This window comes from Lissotriton vulgaris, chromosome 7 (genome assembly GCF_964263255.1).
Source record: "Lissotriton vulgaris chromosome 7, aLisVul1.2, whole genome shotgun sequence".
In the NCBI taxonomy this organism is placed as follows: domain Eukaryota; kingdom Metazoa; phylum Chordata; class Amphibia; order Caudata; family Salamandridae; genus Lissotriton; species Lissotriton vulgaris.
In genome coordinates, this window is record NC_141695.1 from 700,350,848 (window position 1) to 700,367,990 (window position 17,143).

General features: G+C 47.8%; 1 protein-coding gene across 2 annotated transcripts in view; it reads left to right on the top strand.

Annotated features, from left to right (window-relative positions):
- The window catches only part of HELZ (helicase with zinc finger), a 1,742,088-nt gene that overhangs the window by 128,907 nt on the left and 1,596,038 nt on the right, over positions 1-17,143 (top strand). For both annotated transcript variants that reach the window (XM_086930935.1, XM_086930936.1), the window contains exon 2: positions 7,578-7,629. The gene's annotated coding sequence lies outside the window, so the exon portion shown is untranslated. The remainder of the gene's footprint in view (positions 1-7,577; positions 7,630-17,143) is intronic.

Below are 17,143 nucleotides of genomic sequence, written 5' to 3' on the forward strand. Positions count from 1 at the left end.
ACAAAAGCGCTTCGGACGCTTGATATTCTGCCGCCTGCCCCAGGCAATATATTAGCTGTGGTCTGGACTCGCCACTACCGCCCTCAGGGGGTTCGCTGATTTGCTGCTATGGTGACTTATGTAACACTGGACGCCGGGCTGAAAGCAACATATCTGCTGTGGCCAGAGCCGGCCCAAACCTCTGGGATTCGTGCGCTAGGCCCAGTGTCTGGTTGAGCAGATTTAGTCTCTGCCACCTTAAACAGCCCTTGGGCATTGTTTTCACAAGCCTTACAGGTCTGTGGTGGCTAGTGCGGACCTATGCATGTGCGCTCTTGTCAGCTGACCGCTTGAGTGAATCAGAACTGCGCTCTACAGAACAGACACTACCAGCCCTCCCCAACATCCGCAACCCCTTCACGTGTAACAGGATGTTTTAATTTCAAATTCATACCGCGGTCACTGCAGCCGGCAGAATTAAAAATTAAAGGACCTCCATGACCACCTCAACGCTGCTCCCCTCACCTGCTCGGGGGGGGGGGGGGCGGGGGTCACCGGGGGCTTTACCACTAATGATTGTAAAGTGTTCCCTGCACGGACCACTATGATGATAGCGGGCACCTTGTGTCTAAATGTATAAGGCACAGCTCTGAAGACAGCGTGCCATGTCATGCCCTTGCAACGGTACGTATTGTAGGAAGGTGGATACCTGACTATGGTTACCCCTAACTTTTTGCCTGGTGTTTTGCTGGTTTTTCGACTTAGTTGACCTGGGACCCTGCTATTTAGGGCCCCAGGCCTACTGCTCTCTCTAAAATGGATTCCACGTATCTTAGGTACATATCTAATTGGATACTGAGTCACCTTATCAGTCCCTGTACAGTATACCTTAGGTATCCAGGGCATAGGTGTACCCAGGGCCTACCAGGGGCTGCAGCATGTATTATGCCACCCCTGGCTGGCCATCCAAATCTGACACAACTGGCTGCACGACAGCTGGGGCAAGGTGGTGTAATCACCCCTTGCTTTAGATATAGTATTCCTATATCTAACCCTAAAATGGACACATGTATTCCTATCAGTCACTCCTATGGCAGGCCTTAACAATCCTGAAGGCAGAGTGCTTGGAATTATGTGAAATGGTGCTCTGGCATGAGCTGAGTCCGTTTGCAGCTTGCGGAACCAAGCCCTAATAGCTGTTCCATGATAACGCGTACCATATACTCTTAAGTGCGTTATAATCCTCGCGGTTATTTGCCAACTTTGGTATCGCTTTATCAAAACATGTCGAGTAAGGTGTCATACGAATTGGAATACTAACCCCTCGCCAATTCTGGCGACGGGGTTAGCATTCCACCCTTCTAGAGGGACACGACATGTATGTAACTGTGAACCCCGGTTAAAGTTAACTCGAGCCTCAGCATCACAAAATGGATGCTGCCACCACAGACACAAGTCTGACCTCCTGCTGCTGGGAGTCCTTCCAGCGAGGAGAGCTTGGAAAAGGGTTTCCTGTCAGGGGCGGTGCTAGCACCATCCCAGACAGGGTTTTGTGTATCCCAGTTAGGCAGGGCTGAGAGGAAGGTGACTGCAAGTGGCACCCCGGTGCTCACTATGCATCTGCCGGTTTGAACCAGTTCCAGGGGCACACCAGCCACTGAGCTGGGGAAAGTCCGGACAAGGGAGAGGGGTGTAACGCCCCCCCTCCTGGTCCCACCCATGGGCAGGACCTAGTCGCGTGCCTGCCCCTTTTTCTTGAATAAAGGTAGGAGCAGTCCCCCTTCCCAAATTAGATAATTCTGAATCTTGACTACTTTCCACGAAAGAACTCTTGAACATTTCTGAAGACCCTCCCTTGTGGCTAAGGAGTAGCCACCCTGCATCAGCGGGTACCATCTAAGCGCTTGCGGTTTGCTGCACGTCCATCCTCCGGATCAAGACTGCCCAGCTTGACGAGACCCGGATTCCCTGGCATCTCTGACCTCTACCTGCATCATCAGCCCAGCTGGGATTCGTGGGTGTGACGAGACCTGAAGGGACCGGCCATCTTCAAAACTGCACGACGCTTATCCAGCACGACCGCCGAGGGATCCTCGAGTGAGTGCTTTGGGGTTTGAGAAGCCCTAACCCTGAGCAGCTCCAGCACCGAAGTCCAGCCCCCCAGCATCCACGAGATCTGCGTGGGGCCCTTCTGCTCTTTGCTGCTCACCGCGTTGTCCGGTCACTTGCCTGCTGGCTAGTGGCCCTCCTGACGACGAACCACGACGATTACACCGCTGGTCTGGTTGCTCCAGACTGGCCCTTGCTCCCTTCCAAGAGAGGAGCACCCCGGACCCTCCTGGTCCACTCCAGACGCCATCTTGTCTCCACCACGTGGGCTTGACTTTGCCAAGGTTTGTTGCCCCAATCCTGGGTCCAGCATCGCGGACAGCAGACCACTTCGTGGGACAGCTCGCACCTCCATCCTGGTCGCCGACAACGCCTCCTGGCCCGAGGGACAGCAGAGTCCAGCGTCGCCCACTCACCTGGTCGAGGTGACTTCATCCGGTGCCATCCTGGTGCCCACCTAATCACTGGCTAGTGATTAAGCACGGAGTCCCCTCTGCTTTCAGGTCGTCTCCATCTTCGATCCAGGCTTGGATCACTCCGGACATCATCACTGGTCGCCTGCCAGCAACTTCTTCTTTCAGGCTCCATAGACTGTAACGAGGATTCCCGACGTCTTTTGAACCCTATGCAACTGCAGCCCCTGGGCTAGGTAACTTGACCATTTTGGTGCTCCAACGTAGGTTCACTATCTAAGTGTCCAGATCCTTTTTCGTTTTCAGCTTATCTAGTCGGATTCGTCCGATAACAGTAACTTTACGAAATCTAGCATCCATAGACTTTGTCCCGCATCCCGTGTGAGAGTGCACACTCTGCACCCGATCCCCCTAGGCCTCCTGCTCCTAACCTGAAGGTTCAGTAGTGTAGTCCTAGCGATCCTAAAACCTCTGGATCTTGTTACTTACCTGCTAGTATTTCGCATTCCACTTTTGTAGTATATGGTTTTTCGTGCCCCTCGGGCATTTGTGTAAATTGTGCAACTTAAAGTATTTTCTTAAGAGTTTTGTTGTGTGCTTAGCTCCCTGACTCATAAAGAGATCAGGGTAGACTTGTTATAAATAAATATCCTTTTATTCTCATAACAACTTGTGTGGTGTCCTTTCACTTGGTGTTCAAGGGGTATATGTGATGGTATAACAGCTGGCTTAACACGCCCTCTAGAGTTTAGCCTAAAGACTGCTCTTGTCCATGCTACTAGGATAGCTGGTCTATAAGGTTGACTTACAACCAATCATCAATAAGGGTTGTTTGGAATGATACACAGTGATCACTAGAATAGTGAGCACTACATATCAGGCCAACTTCTCACACGTATTTCAACCTATCGCTGCAGATGGGTCAGCATCATCAGAGTCACTATCACCTGACCTCTCCCGACTGGCAACTGTCTGCAGCATATCACATCAAAGCACTGTCGGAGCACCTGTCTGCAGTGAGTGACTCCATTCACTCCAGCCACAGCGACCAGGCCGAGCTGCAGGAATTAGTTACCGCAGCACTGTCCGTGACTGCGTTGGTAAGTGAAAGATAACGTGGAGAGTTGACTCGCCAGCAGCGCAGAGGGTTAACATACCCGTTTCAAATAACATGTAATCTGCATATGACAAAATATTATTTCTTTTTTTTTTTAATTCAAATCTTTTTTATTGAAGATTGGATAACATTGAAAACAAAGACAATACAATACATCTTCCAATGTATAGATGGATATAGTGTTGGCACAATGACTCTTACAATAATCAAAATCAAAGAAAGAAGAAAAAGGAGGAAAAGAGAAAAGGAGGAAAAAGAGAAAGAAGAGAGAGAGAGAGAGAGAGGACAGATGTATCAATATATCAATAGCAATCGGTTTACAGAAGCCTGGGTCGCGGTGTAGGCGACAGTAAGTACACAGTAAAGCATACACAGTGAAACATACTAAATTCTATATAGACAGTCTGTTGAAGTGTGCATCATGGAGGTTCAAAGTGGGAAGATGACGCATCTAGGGATGACCACAGTTTCTTGTTCGAAGGCTTCCATGTGGCCGACTGTAGTGCCGGATTGTCCGCCCCTCTCAAGAAGGAAAGCCATTCCATCCACATTTTAAAGTTGACTTCAGTAAAATGTTTCCATTTATATAGAATGACCTTGCACGCCAGTGTCAACATGATATCAAGCAATTGTCGGTCATGGATGTCCGGTAATTGTGTTTCTAAAGGGCCCAAGATGACATATACAAATTCCTGTACAGGTGTGATTCCGAATACCTGATGAATATATGCAAATATTTTTTTCCAAAATGATCTTAATAGGGAACAATCAAAAAGCATGTGCGCCAAGTCTCCAGGTGCTTCCTGGCAGTTCCAGCAGTTAGGCGTATCCCTCAGATTACATTTAAACAGTTTCTGAGGGGTCCAGAACACTCTGTTCAGCAACATGTATTTCTTTTGACATAGAATCGGGGATACCTTATTTGATAATGCAGTGTTGTGTATTACCTCCCAATCTATCGGTATACCTGTCGAGTTAGGTTCCGACTCCCACTTGCTTTCCGTTAACTTATGTGGTTTCTTGGGCAGGGGGAGGAGCAATTTATATATTCTAGATACAAAATGGTCAGCATGGTACAATAGTCGGAGACGGGTCAGTAGCCATGGTAAGTCTGTAGTGAGGGCACGTTTAGAGATAGCGGCTTTCAATTTCAAGAATTGGTAGAATTCTATGGGTGGCAAATTAAATTTCTCTTGTAGTGTCGAGAAGGGTATGGGCCTACCATTTTTATAAAGGTCATTCACCATATGGATACCATGTGTAGCCCACAACTCCCAGTAAAGGGTCTTCCCCTCTATCCGAAACATAGGGTTATGCCATAACGAGAGTAGGGTAGATTTCTTAATTACCGAAACAGTTTTATGGGACTGGTCAAGCCTGAGGAGTGCTCTTCTGGTATTTAGTAGAATGTATTTGGAGTGGGGTACATGGGTCAAGTCCATGCTGAGGAGAGCCGAGAGGGGTGCATGCACCATTAATGACCGCTCAATAGATAGCCACACTGGAGTATAGGATGTAGAGTCAACTAGCCAAAGGGCCCCCTGCTTACAGAGGAAGGCCGTCTGGTAGTTCCTGAACGAGGGCAGGCCCAGGCCGCCCTTTTCTTTTGCCAGTCGCAACTTTTTTAGTGATATCCTGGCTTTTTTCCCTCGCCACAGGAACTCTCCAAATAACCTGTCCACTTTTTTGATGAATTCGTCCGAAAAAGTCATTGGGAGCATGCAAGCCAGGTAGTTAACCAGAGGTGTGCACATCATTTTAAGAGTCTCAGCCCTACCCCACAGGACAAAAATTTGGGTGACCAGCTATCTAACAACGTAGAGATCTTTTTTAACGTTAAGTCTTCATTCACTTTCAGGGTCGTTATTAAGTCTTTCTCAAAATCTAAGCCCAGATATTTAAAAGCTTTTGGCTGCCAGGTGAGGCCAGATGAACCAAGTATTTCTTTACCCCCGATGTTGTTTAGTAGCTTGACTTCTGTTTTGTCCTTATTCAGCTTGTACCCTGAAACTTTAGAGAACCCATCAATTGTGTCCATTAAGGCCGGGATAGCCTCGTCAGCTTTCTCCGTCAAAATCAGCACATCATGCAGTTAACTTTACAGTACAGTACAGTACAGTCATCATCTGGAAAGCTTACTGGGTTACAGCTTTTATCGCAGAGATGCTTTTGTTACTTGCGGTTCATAAATTTCAATCTACACACTGACTTAAAAGTTCTTGTCAAAGACACCAGCTGCATTGTATAGGATAGAATGTTATACTCTTCACCCCCCCCATTCTTTCATGATCCTAATTTTTCTCCAACGTGTCATTGTGTACAAATGCATTCTTAATAGTAAATCGACCCCAACTACTGTAAACCACCATAAGAGAGAGACGGAGGCAGACCGGCAGTTTCCGAACGTGTGACCGTTTAAAAAAAGAAATAGAATTAATCCGTCGCTATAACATTTGAAGGCTCTTTACCTACTTTGAAAACATTATATTTTTGGGAAAGGGCTCAATCGTTTGTATTATAAGCAGCCGATTGTATGTTGTTGCTTGCATTTGAATGGTGCAACGCGTTTTATTTTTTGCTATGCGCGTGTCCCCCTGAATCACAAACTCTGGCGGGTCTGTAACTCAGATTTTGTTAGTACCTACACGTGCACCCTGCTCTTAGTTTCATCTGCCTGTCCGCGCACATCTGGAAGCGCGTAGCGTACAATATCCTTCCCCAAAGTCATGGTAGTCTGCTGCTCCAGACCGTATTAGGTGGAGCCCAACAGCTGCCTGCCCACATTCCTTTAAAGCTCTGCAGACATGCCCTTTAATGCTTTAAGCAAACTACTCTAAAATAAAAATACCATTCCACGTAAAACACTGCAGTAACTGGAACAAAAGGCATACTGGAGCACCCCGAACCGTGCTTGGCTCGCACACGTTCGCAAGCACAATACGGAGCTACCAAAACACCGTGCATTATGGCATCCTTCCTGTATCTGCGCTGGGAGATGATGGCCGAACATTACAGCAGATACGGGGAGTGTGAGATTTACACCCAGCTATATGCTAATGACTCAGATTAACCTGGGTGTAGATCAGGCGCGCAACACCCATTGGGCTCACGGGGCTTCAGTGCCCCCAACCCCCCCAGCCCCCGTTGTGTGTGTCAGCCCGGGTGGAGACAGCTTTGCGAGCTGGCGACGATCTAGGCTTTTGTTGCGTTTTAACCCCTTCTTTCAGTCACTCTGTCTATGGTTCGAAAAATTAGCACCCCCCCCCCTCAACCTTCTCCCCCTCCCCCCCCAAAAAAATTGGCTCTAGTTGCCCGCCTGGTGTAGATCTAACACTCTGAAGAGATACACTATGGGCCACGCAGCAATCTCGTAGAACATAACGGGATTACAATGGATAGGTCAACCCTCTGCAGTGGCATTACATGAGAGAGTTTGGGAGGCGAGGGTTCTTACCTAATTAAAGCGACTTGCTGGTCCATAGTGTTGGTATACATTAAGCAGCGCACTGCTGTAGGAGTATAGCCCCAGTGGTATTACTTCAGAACGTTTGGGAGACTGAGGCTTCTTTAAGTATAGCTTCTCGCTGCTCCATAGTGTTCGTATATGTGTTTAATGTGTTCTGGTGTGAAAGAGTGGGAGTATCTGCAGTTTGGCAGCTGTTGATATGGCTGTTTAATGTCTTCATCCTCTTTAAACATGTTGTTTTGGAAACTGAACTTGTGAACCCTGTGTGGAGAAAGGTCATTACATTTTAAGTGTCACCAGAATTTACATATTTCTTTAGTAGTTTACCTCCTATTAATTTATCCTTTTCATTCTAACGAAATCATTTAATGATTTAGAGATAACAAAATCAGAATCTGTTTATAATTTTCTTTCTATAGGAAAATATAACCTGAATATTGTCACCTTACTCAAGCTAATCGGATATATAACTAATGGCATAATTTTTTTTCAGCACTGTTTGAAATGGATCCGAAAGGAACAATGATGTCATCAGCTGTGTGACAGTAGGTTAAAATGTTTCTATCTTTAATGTCTCCAGCAATACTTTTGAGCTACTCTTAGGGACAGTTTAAAGACTTTTATAAAGAGAAAAAACATTAATAAAACTTGATTTAAGTGAATGAAACATGTTTGGTTGTTCATCTTGAAGTTTACCTTTAAATATGTGGTAAATCATTTCCTCGTTAGCTAATAGGGGACCTTATCAAAATAAAATGCCATTTTCTAGCTGTCCATGCTGTTCAAAGTAATCACAGGTAGAAAATTGTTGAGCACATGTCAGCAGAGACATGAAACTTCTGTATGCAAAAGGTAGGTATATTTTTTGATGGTATCGTGCTGACACGTTGAGAGAAGAAACAGCCTACGGGGACTGGACTCTGTGTCTCAGTCTGCACCACTCTTCTACCAAGCAGCAGGAGGAGGGGCCTGAACAGCCTTAAGGTGCTCTGTAGCCCCGCAGCTCGGGCTGCGCTTGGGTGAAGAATGGGCCTAGACCAAGCCTGTCAACGCCCAGGAGAGGCTGGGCTGGGCCACCTCTCGTGACTGTAGGACAAAGCCTCTCTGGAGGATCGTGGTTGATTATCGAAGCCTACATCGGACTGAAGCAGCTAGTCACTGCACTGACCCACACAGCCAGAGACACGCTAGACCCTGTCTGCCTGCTCTGCTATGGGAAACATCAGCTACAGCCACACCACCGAACACTCCTGGACAGACCACCACTGCGTACATCTCTCCTTGCCACACCCACCATACACCACCTCCCCGAAAGTTGCAGCTGGATCAAGGTCACTGAAGAACTTCTCATCAACTCCCTCAGTACAACCACTCTGCCAACACCGCAGCATGCAACCTCCACAGATGGAGCTCCAACTTCACCAACACCCCTGAAGAAAAGACCAGGCAAGCAACACTCCAAGAAAGCCAGCTGCTTCACTCCCGCCCTCCACAAATCAAGACACACCTGCAGGCGAGTCGAAGAGATGAAAAAACAACAAAACCCCGTAAACCTGTGCTACCTTTAAATCTGCCTTAACGCACCCCCATCCCTTAAAAACCACAAAGAAAACAGCCCTTGAAGACGGAATCAGTGCCAAATCACACAGCTGCAAATAAGTCTTTGCCATCGTCAAGGAGTTTTCCAGGCCCAGCTGTGAGACCGCAGACGTCCCTCCCTCCCAAGACCTCTACAACAAACTCTGCACTTTCTTCCACCACACGATCAGGCAGATCTATGACCGCTTTGACACCCTAGACTTTGGCCACCACCAGCACACGAAACCACGCCACACCCCAACAGACAGTGCTCTACTGGACCCCGCTCACAACATAAAACACGCCCAAGACTATGAAGAGCACCCACTCAGGAGCCCAGTTGGATCCTTGCCCGCACCACATCTTCCACAAAGCAGCTGCGGCCATCGCCTCTCCCCCAAGCTTCGCCACCCCATCAAGTGCTCCATGGAAACCACCACCTTCTCCAATGACTGGAAACACGCCGAGATCAACCCCCTGCTGAAGAAGCTATCCTCAGACCAAACTGACCTTATGAACTTCAGATCCATCTCCCTCCTCCCCTTCCCTGCAAGGTCCGTGAGAAGGCCATCAACGCCCAACTCTCCGCCTTCTTAGAAGTAAACCATGTCCTGGACACCTCCCAAACAGGCTTTCAAAGCCACCACAGCACGGATGCACTTCTCGTCGCTACCGACGACATCCGCTTCTTCCACGACTGGAGCGAGACCGCAGCTCTCGTCCTACTGGATCTCTTGGCCGCCTTCGACACAGTCTCCCACCGCACCTTAATCACAAGACTCCACAATGCCGGCATCCGTGACAAGGCACTGGACTGGATCCACTCCTTCCTTCCCAGCCAGACTCAGTGAGTCAGACTACCCCCGTTCCTCTCAGAACTTAGAGAGATCAGCTGCGGAATGCCCCAGGGCTCCTCCCTGAACCCCACCCTCATCAACATCTAAATGGCCCCCCTCACAGCCATCGTCAGAAGCCACAGACTTAACTTTGTATCCTATGCCGACGACACCCAGCTGATCCTCTCCCTCGCCAACGAACCCAAAACTGGCAGAACCAACTTCCACAGCGGAATGAAAGGCGTTGCTACCTGGATGAATGCTAGTTGCCTCAAGCTCAACTCGAGCAAGACTGAATTACTCATCCTGGGAACTACCCTTTCCACCTGGGACGACTCTTGGTGGCCAGCTGCTCTGGGATCCCCTCCCACCCAGACTGATCATGCTTGCAACCTCTTTATTTTTCTGGACTCATTGCTCACAATGAACCGCCAAATCTACGCAGTTTTCTCCGCCTGCTTGGAAAGACATTCAGATGGATCCCCACAGAATCCAGAAAGACAGCCACATACACACTCCTCACCAGCAGTCTCGACTACGGCAACGCACTCTGTCGGCATCACCCAGAAATTTATTTATTTTATTTATTTATTTTGTGTGTTTTGTAAAGCGCACAGCTGCCCCCACGGGGCGTCCCGGCGCTGGTAAAACTGGAGACAGTGAGGGTAGGAAAAAGAGGAGAACCTTATGAGGAAAAAAGGTGGGTCTTTAGTGACCTTCGAAATGCTGCTTCAGTTTGACTAGCGCGTAGGGTAATCGGAAGCTTGTTCCAGCATTGAGTGGCACAAACCTCGAAAGTTTTCCCTCCGGTACGAGAGTGTTTGAGTCTTGGAGTTTCCAGGAGAAGTAGGGAGTTAGAACGTAATGTCCTGGCCTTGACATACGGTCTCAGAGTGCTTTTCAAGTGGGCCGAGCCATTGCCCTTAGAAGCTCGAAAGGCCAGCGTCATGGCCTTGAATACACATCTCTTGGCTATCGGTAGCCAATGTAGTTTTCGGAGGAGAGGAGAGATGTGATGTCTAGCTGGGATTCTCTCGACTAGCCGGGCGGCAGTATTTTGGACAGTCTGTAGTTTGTGGCAAAGGCCTGCTGTGATACCAAGATATAGTGCGTTGGCGTAATCAAGGTGAGATGTTATAAGTGCATGTACCACAGTCTTACGGCAGTCTGCCGGCAGATAATTGATGATAAGCCGGTTAATCGTCTTGATCTTAGCAAAACAAGATGCTGCTACTGTTTGGACCTGAGCGTTAAAACTAAGCTGATTGTCCCAGCGCACTCCCAAGTTTCTCATCGAGTCTTTGGGCGTGGGGGCTTGGCTCAGGTCAGCTGGCCACCACGGATTGGAATCCAAAGGGGATGGTGAGTTAAAAAACAGGATCTCCGTCTTTCCTGCATTGAGTCAGAGGGAATTAGAGTCCATCCAACTAGAGATGTCTCTAAGACAGGATTTCAGCGGATCGAAAGCAGAGGCAGAGGGAGTCTCAAAGGTAAAGAGTAACTGAATGTCATCAGCATAGGAGGTGGATTTAATCCCAGTTCGCGCAATCAGTTTAGCCAGGGGGGTAAAATAAACATTAAACAAAAGCGGGCTCAGGGATGAGCCCTGGGGGACTCCCCATTTGAGTGGTCTAGCTGAGGAGGTGTAAGGAGAGGTATATACCTGCTGTGTGAGGTCACATAGGTAAGAAGAGAGCCACTTAAGAACCATTCCGCCAATGCCTAGGTCTTCCAGTCGTCTCAGCAGGATCTTATGAGAGACGGTGTCAAATGCCGCTGAAAGATCCAGCAGCACTAACACCGCTCTCGACCCCCGGTCCAGCGACCATCTCACCGAGTCAGCCATTTCAACAAGGGCTGACTCTGTGTTGTGGCCCGACCGAAAGCCGTGCTGAGAGTCATGTAGGAGCCCATTGGATTCGATGTAATTCGCCAGCGTGGGGGACTGGGGCATGTGAGAAGTGGATTCCACTTTCGAGCCTTTGCTGGAGGAAATTGGGAAGGAGGAATAGATGGTCTTTATTTTTTCCTCAAAGAATTGTGAAAGTTTATCGCACAAAGACTGGGAGGCAGGCTGAATCCGAGTCAGTGCGTTGTGGTCCGTGAAGGACCTAACTATGTTGAAGATCTCCCTGGCACCGTTATTAGCGTGTTTAATGCTAGAGGCCAGAAAGTCCCTTTTGTGCTCCTCGATCATTCTGCGGTATTCTTTGAGGGCTGTCTTATAGATGGTTTTACTATCCAGGGAGTAGTTCTGCCTCCAAGAGCGTTCAAAAGATTTGCACGCGGCCTTTTTCTGACGAAGCGCGTTAGAGTACCAGGGTGCGGATGGTGTAGCCCTGTAGGTTTTAATAGGTTTAAGCGGAGCCAGAGCCTCAATGGCTTGACTAATCCAGGCATCTAGATGGTCAATACCTGAGTCTGGATCAGACGACGGGATGGGTTTGGAATTTTTTAAGTATTCCTGGAGCGCATCAGGAGTGATACGGCTCCAGTTTCTGCCTGAAGCTTTAGGAGGGATAGTGGGTCTGGTGGAACAGAAAATATCTGTCTCAAAAGGGATGAGGAAATGATCCGACCAAACGACCGGGATGGGGGGGTCTGCCAGAATAGTTGGTAGGTTAGAACAGATCAGATCTAGTGTATGTCCCGCTTTGTGCGTGGGTAAGACTATTATTTGCACTAGATTGCAGGCCGCCAGCGTAGAGATAAAATTTTGGCTGTGCGGGCAGAGTTCCTCATTTGCATGGAGATTGAAGTCCCCTAGAGCAGTGAAATTGGCATAGCGAGTGCTAAGCTGGATAATATAGTCTGCCAAGGCCGGCAGATGGGAGGTATTGGAATGGGGAGGGCGGTAGACAAGTATTCCCGAGCTGGAAGTAGACGGAGAAATTTGGACACTGAAAGGTAGGCCTTCTATACAATCGAGAGGGTCATATAGAGGGAAGGTAGCCGTCCATTTGGATTTATGGATTAATGCGACGTCACCTCCCTGTTTACCATTGGGTCTATTGGCACAGACAATGCTGTAACCCTCCGGGAGGGCGAGGGTGATGTTGGGATTCGTGGTGTCATTCATCCAAGTTTCTGTTTAAAAGAGCAGATCCCAATTGTTGTCCCGAAGGGACTGCCAGATGTCAATGGCATGTTTACTTAATGATCTGCAGTTGATCAGCGCAGCTCTGAGGGTGAAAGAAGGGCAGGCTCCACGAGTGGGGGTGGAAATCGGAGCGCGAGCTGTACTGTATGTCTCATCGAGGGGAGGAAGGGAGAAGTGACAGACTTTACATACAAAGGCAAGGCTCCGAGCGTCAGGGGTGGGCCAGGGGCAGATCAGACATGGGGGAGGTCTCAGGGACATCAACTCAGTCCGAGTGTATGTTATGGTGATGTCACTGGTGAGTCGGGCAGGGGGACCGGCCCCGGCCGCGTCGTGATCGCGGACGAGCGCAGACGAGCTTGCCTTAAGCGCGCCGTCGGCGCGCAATCGGCGCGCCCGCTGCGCTCATCCGCTGCGCTTCCGGCACAAACACATGTTTATAGGGCAAGAGGGCGTGGCCTAAAAGGGGGCGTGTCCCTCTGCTCGTCACGGGGAATGGCGGCCGACGAGGCTCCAAGGGTTCACCCTCTCCAGCGCTAAACTCTACTGGGAGGGGATGCCTGCACGCGGTGAACAGCGTCTGAAGGCAGGGTAAGTGACTTTAAAAAGTGCAACAGACAGGTTAAAATCAGAGCAAAGGAACAGTTATCCTACTCCCAGCTGAGCCTCAGGAAACTACATAATATCCAAAACGCCACAGTCAGACTGGTCCTCGTCATCCCCCCGCCACAGCCACATCAAACAACACCTCCAACACCTCAACTGGCTCCCAGTCAACAAGTGAATCCACTTCAACCTCCTCACACATGCCTACAAAGCTGTCCACGACGAAGGACTAGCATACCTGAATCTCTCCTCGCATTCTACGTACTTGCCAGACAACTCTGTTCCGCCCAACTCGCCCTAGCCTCTGTCCCCAGGATCCTCAAGACCAGAACCGGAGCAAGATCCATCTCCTACCTCGCCGCCAAGACCTGGAACACCCAGCCCCTCCACTTCAGGCAATCTGCATTGCTGACCCAATTCAAGAGGGCCTCAAGTCCTGGCTTTTTGAATGATCCTACAACCAGAAGGACCAGCAGCGCCTTGAGACCCTCCGGGGTGAGTAGGTGCGCTATACAGGCCCTTGATTGACTGAAGCCTGGAGAATCCCTTATCAGGGAACTGGCCTTTTTCTTTGTTGTTTTGCCATTTTTGCATATTCCCTTGAGGGATACCCTATTTTCAGGATAATCTTTAGCTGCACTATTTTGCTTTTAAAGACGTTTGCTTGGTATGTAAAAAATTAAAATGCTGGGAGTGGGGTGGGGAGATAAAAAACAAAGGAACTAATGCACAACAGTGCTCCACGCTGGACATCTTTCTGGCCAGAGCAGTAGGGTCATCTCTAAAGAAATTGATTTTGCAGAAAGACAGTTGTCCCTAGACAAAGGAGAACTATTGCCCTTCCCAATTCACCCCCACATTGTCCCAATGCTTCAAGCAATCTTGTAATTACTTATTCGCACTGGCGAAGGGTCCGACTCTCACACAGGCTGCTATTTACCCTCACTCCTTGCATATTAGTGAAGGAGTCCCTTCTGCCCACCGGAAGCAACAGAGTAAGCGCATTTGCAGCGATAAGGCTGGAGTCCCTAAAAACGATGACAAACACCTGCAACCATCCTGACCCTGTGTTTGGGCTATGGGGAAGGAAGGGTAGAAATTAACAACTCTAATTGGGACAGGTTATTTGGGAAGACATAAGCTCTGACATTTGTGTTACCCCCATCGTGGATAGAATAGCAGGTCTAGAGAAAGCGATTTTAGAATTAACTATATGTAATAATGTATTCCTCATGCGCACCAGGGTGGAGGAAGCTGAGGTAAGGAATACTGCCACCGCAATGGCAGGCTGTCCAAGGGCGCATGCTCAGTGGTCCACATTCACCGAACCGGCTATTTCAAACATTGATTGAATAGGTATAACCCAATATTGGTGGTGGTGAACGCCGGCAAGAAGCTGCAAAGCCTAGGAGTACCTCCCTTACAATTGAACTGGAAGTTCTGTCCCTGCAAGTTGATGTCACTATTCGCCCCGACTCCATCTTCCACATGACTGTTGCCCCTATGTAGTTATCTTAACAAATGTTCCATGTCTGTCTGCATACAGGGCGGAATCCGATGGTGAACTCAAAAACAAGGTATTCCATTGGTTAACCAGAAATTCCAATTTCAGCATATCAGAATAAAAGGATATTCTCCTTTTTAGGAGAGTGGACTGAATTGAACCCTCGACCAAACACTCTAAAGGGTGGTCATTAACTGCATGAACCCGAAATTAGCTGGTCGGTTAATTTCGCACAGTGCCCAAAACGTCCACTCGAATTTTCTGAATAACCATCCCCATTTTGCCACTGGGCTTTTTTTAAAGGCATCATTCTTGTGAACTGGTTGCTAAGCCCCCTCTTCCTCCCCGGTGTCCTGTACCAGTTAAATATCAATGTATCCCTAAGACCAATAGATTTCCCCCTCTAATTGGCCTAGAGGATATAGACTGACTAACTATTGCACTCTCCACTTAGGAGCAGTAGGACCTACCAAGGATTGCAGCTACCTGGTAGTGTTAATACAAAGGGAGGCTCCTTCTGAGGTCTCATGAACAATGGACTCGCTTTCTCATCTGATATGCTGGAATATTGCAGACATACATTTCAAAAGTTAACATTGTAATGTTACTGAAAATCCGGTATTAGACTGACATTGTTTGGGATGGGTTTGAAGCTTTCTTAATACCCGTCACACATTTGGCTGCGTGTAGATCTCTGGGGTCTGCCTAATAAGGTCTTTATAAGCTGTTTAAGGTCTTTCTAATTGTTTGGGACCACCCTGGAATCCCAAGTTCTATGGATAATCCTCTTGAATAGGTTTTATTTTATTCTTAAACATTTTTATAATTCTTTAGTGGCATTGGACTGTCAAATCAATGTTATGTTTTATATCATGGAAATATTAAGAAATGGGGCAGACCATGTTCTGAATGAGATATACGGGATCTTTGGGGTTGATTTAACACAAAGTTGGGTAATAATGTAACCAGTGTGACACTTCCCTGGAGTTTGATAACCTCCTGTTTGGCCAGAGGGCAGATCAGAGAGGCACCGCTATCTTCCATTGTGGGCAGGGAACAAGGCATCATCATTCATTTATTCATTATTTTTTCTAAGGGCATGGCTGAGTTTGTTGACTGAGGGGGTGCTACTGAAAGTGGGTTCAGCAACCATAATCCCAACGAATTAGCACTGTTCCTGTGGATCAGTTCTCAACCGCCTGTATGTAAGGGTGTAAGTGATCTACCACCGAAAGATAAGTAACTCCGGCGTAGGTGGCAGGCTTTGAATATTACCACCTTGTTGACTTGATCTTTGTAATGACTAACCTTGTTCTGATCCTCAATTGCCTATTAGTAGATAATTACCTTTTATCTGGCACAATTGAAGCATTTAAGAAACGAAATTTATTTATTAAGGCTTCCTTAACTAGTCATCCTTAAAATGCCAAATCTATTCAGTCAGGCTGATTTGGCAGGGAATGTAGGATAGCCAACCAATGCTTGTGCTTAGTCCTTATCTGTAGCCCTAGGGACAATACTGTCCTAGATAAAGCAAGGTCAGGATATCAAATTGTTCAAAAAAAGGAAGCAGTCTCTCAAGGTGGAAGCATGGGAAAGCCTAATAAGAACCTGCAAAGAAAAGGGTGCAAGGGTTTTTGGAAAATTGTGAACGGGAGCTGGTCAATGACAGTTAAAAGTAATGGACTAGTGACTTCAATCAGTGCGGACAGCTGGATTAACTATTTCAGACAAACCTTTCTCTTTGGAAAATACCTGCGTAATGGATTTGTTGGATAAAACCCCCAGTCCCCATGACATTAGATTTGACCTGGGAGAAGTGATCACTGCTATATCCTCTAGTCCATCTAGAAAGACTAGGTCCCCATGGATCTTTACTGGAGAACATTGCTGTTTTGGTTGTCATTACTGTGTCTCTCTCTGTGTCTCTCTCTCTCTCTCTCTCTCTCTCTCTCTGTGTCTCTCTCTCTCTCTCTCTCTCTGTGTCTCTCTCTCTCTCTCTCTGTGTCTCTCTCTCTGTGTCTCTCTCTCTCTCTCTCTCTCTCTCTCTCTCTCTCTGTGTTTGTCTCTGTGTGTGTGTGTCTCTGTGTGTGTATGTGTGTGTCTCTGTGTGTGTGTCTCTCTCTGTGTGTGTGTTTGGCTCTGTGTGTGTGTCTCTGTGTGGGGGGGGCTCTATGTGTGTGTGGCTCTCTTTGTGTGTATCTGTGTGTGGCTCTCTTTGTGTGTATGTGTGGCTCTCTTTGTGTGTGTGGCTCTCTTTGTGTGTGTGGCTCTCTTTGTGTGTGTGGCTCTCTTTGTGTGTGTGTGTGTGTGTGTCTGTGTGTGTGTGCGTGCAAATGCAATAGGTCTCGCATTTGCAGGAGATTAACCTATTGGCAATGTAAATGACAATGCCATTTATTTATCTGTTTCCAAAACCCACACATAAATAAAAA